Below are 3,474 nucleotides of genomic sequence, written 5' to 3' on the forward strand. Positions count from 1 at the left end.
CCACATTTATAATTAGGGGGTTGCTTGGACATTTAGCAAAAGTTACCCTCCTTCGTAATCCAGATCGTGCGGTAGAGCGAAGTTAAAAAGTCAATTTCCACTTTCACCTGATCATGTTATTCATATTATGCTTACGATGGTTAAGGTTAACGGTAGCTAGAATGTCAACATGCAATCTATAGAAAAGGATCTGAAGTTATCAAAATTTAGACTACATTGAGCTCATTTTATTCGACCGTCCCACTCCACAAGGTATGTAAAGGCTTTTATGTTGTATGCATTTTAAGTTGCATTTTTACCATTTGTATCACGTTGGTTCAATTGAGAAAAATATAGTATGGTTATCCATATGCATAAAAATGTTGGGTTACCTAGTTACATATATGAGCTATAGCATTTCTAAGCACATTTTCTTAGGAGGATGTATTTAACTCTTGGGTTCTATATTTCCTCCATATTTATAGGATCTATTCCTATAGAGGACACTTGTTAAGAGTCTATGATATACATAGAATTTTCAGCATTACACATGTTCTCAAAATTGATGTTGAACCAGTTTTTTTTTTCCGGAAGAAGGCATTGGCACAATCTGATTGGTGGATGAATCAATGCAATAATGTTACTATAGATACCCCTAATTGGCTGACAAGGCCCAAATTCTCACCATATATCATCCCAAATATGTTAATATTTGACTTTTATATGGTATGTGCCAACAACTCTGAATACTACTAATAAGATTTGTATTCTTTTCATGGTTATAAAACTTAGGGATAAGTGAACAAATTTCTGCAAATGATATATGTATGGTAGTTCCTATTATGATTTATGTTTTGGCTATGGAGGATTAGTATGCGACTAAAGGGTAAGGGTAACAAAAGGAAAAAAAAATTGATTGGTTAGACCTAAGTTGTGATTAGTCAGGTTGTACATAGTGGGATTAGAGTACGTGAAGCTACTAGTTTTGATTAAAAGGTACTTGTTAGATAGAAAGCATGTGAGAATAAAGCTTGAATTATATGGGCCGAATATGTACGTAGAGCTTCTCGTTAGAAAGAGATGGGATATGTCAAATTCCCTAAACATAGGAGTAGGGGTGATATGAGGACGCTATAGAGGAGTGAGATAGGTGATTATGAAAGAGAGGTTGCTAAGTGTATGAGGCAATAAAAAGGTATCAACTCTTCAATCCTAACGGTTATAATGGCGCACCCGGGAACAACTTTGTGAACCTTTTGTTAGATAGAGAAGTCATTTTAGTATTAATTCAAGTCTTGATATTTGGTCCTAATAACAACAAGAAAATAAGAGGGGAATAGAAAGGTTACCTAGATAGAAGATAAATGGGCCTAGTTCATCTACATCATTAGTACAAAAGAGAAGCAGAGCATTATTCACATGTATAGACTTTCATCAATTTGAATAGAGCTACTACAGGGTTTATTTAATATATGCCTGCAGTAATTCGTCAGTCATAGTCCAGTTAAGGGAGAGGAAAAATTGATCGTATGCTAGTTGTTATTATTTGCTATCTTGCATGGGAAAAGAGTCGGAGCACCTCACTTGTTTTTTTTTCCAAAAAAATCTATTAGTATGTCCAGACCTATCTAGTTAAGCCCATAGGGGAAAACTCTAAGATTTTATGAATCATGATATAACTTTATAGGTACCTGACATTTACATGTTATTAGAGTTCATGTTTTATGGTATGTTTAATCCTCACTATTTATTTTCTATTTCGACCTTCAAAGGGCACCAGACATTGAGTGTGATATAACACAAGCTAGTAATGAAGGCAAAGTTGACCTCGGCCTCCTACTATAAAAGATGAACTATTGAGGATTTTCTTTTTCTATCTTGAGTGTAGTATTTATATTGACCAAGAAAGAAGCCAAATCCCAATAGCAGAACATCTATAAGAATTCTTAGGAGATGGAAGAGAGTAGATGGGGAAATCAATTGTATGTGTTTAGGTGAGTAAGGAATATGAGCAGAACTATCCCACCTGTGACTTAACGCTTAAGACAGTGTGTTTGCCCTTATTATGGTAGAGTGGTTCTATAGAACATCTCGTAGTTTCCAAAGATGGTTTGTTATATAATTATACATGTTGCATGTTCTATAACTTATATATTTGTATGTCATTTACCCTTTGTGGTACTTTCTCACAGGTTACCTAATGTCATAGAATGCTTACATGTAAATGTTATCTGCTTCAGAGCACCCTTGTTTATTGTTATATGTTTTCATAAGACCTTTTCCTTACATGTTATTTATTGCACTGGTTACTTTCCACATGTCACTTGTGCATATTGTGTGGGTACAGCATGTTAATTGATCATATGTTATGAGTAAAATTAGTGCTCATGAGTTATATGACTCGCATATCACTTGTTTACACGTCATAGGCATCATAAATCATTTCTATGTATATTACATGCCTCGTAGCCTACTTGCTTAAACATTACATGCCTTTTAAACATTACAGGCCTTTTAGCTTTTCTAGCCATGTGTCATGTGTTCACTTGCTCATATTTCATAAGTGTACTTATTGACATGTTAGGTCACCAATCCATGCGATATAATGCACTTGATCAATGTGATTTGTGGTCCGCAATACATATAAAGTCTACTTGCTTACGTATTATATATTTTGTAGCTTTAGTACTCATGCATCATGTGCTCATCTAGTCCATTTCCTACATTCCTTATATTTTATTCGCTCACACGCTACCCTATGAACCATATGTGTGTGTACATCATATATTTCTATAGCGTAATGCCCATATATTATGCGCTTCCTTTTGTGCTAATCTGCCTATGTGTCATGCCCAATGTGACTTATTTAATTGTACACTATGCCCCTCTGTGATTATTGACTTGTGTTTTGAACAGAAAAGGTTGGGCATATATGTAAATTTTATCACGACCATAGATATTTACTTAGCATAATGCCTTATTCGAAAGGTGCGGCATAAAACTTTAGATTTTATATTAACAACTATAAGTTCTTATAAGTCTCACCTCTGAAAAGCGTCATGAGATAAAAGAGAAGGGAAAGTAGAGCCCCGATAGGTTAGGCCTATGATTTTGTGTTTGTTCCATATACGAAAAAATTGGGAGATACTGTAGTTATTGTTGATTGTTAAGGCCCGGAAGCTAAGCTCAAAAGGTTTATTGTGAAAGGAATAGAATATAACATAAGATACTTGGGAATAGAATATGGTGGAGATCCTAAATGCCCCTCATCATTCTAAACATCAACATAAGAATCTGAGATCATGTTGTCCCCTTATATGATCATAAATCCTACTAGCAGTTGTTCATTTGATATGTCATTTGCATGTCTTGTGTTTAGGTATATTAAAGTCCTTATTTGTATGAATTCTACTTGTGTATCCTCAGTGAATTACATGGTCAAGAAAGGGGTTGATTTTTCATATTATTATTTCATGAACCATATCTATTGATACG

Source organism: Solanum tuberosum, unplaced genomic scaffold (assembly GCF_000226075.1).
Source record: "Solanum tuberosum cultivar DM 1-3 516 R44 unplaced genomic scaffold, SolTub_3.0 scf00449, whole genome shotgun sequence".
NCBI lineage: Eukaryota > Viridiplantae > Streptophyta > Magnoliopsida > Solanales > Solanaceae > Solanum > Solanum tuberosum.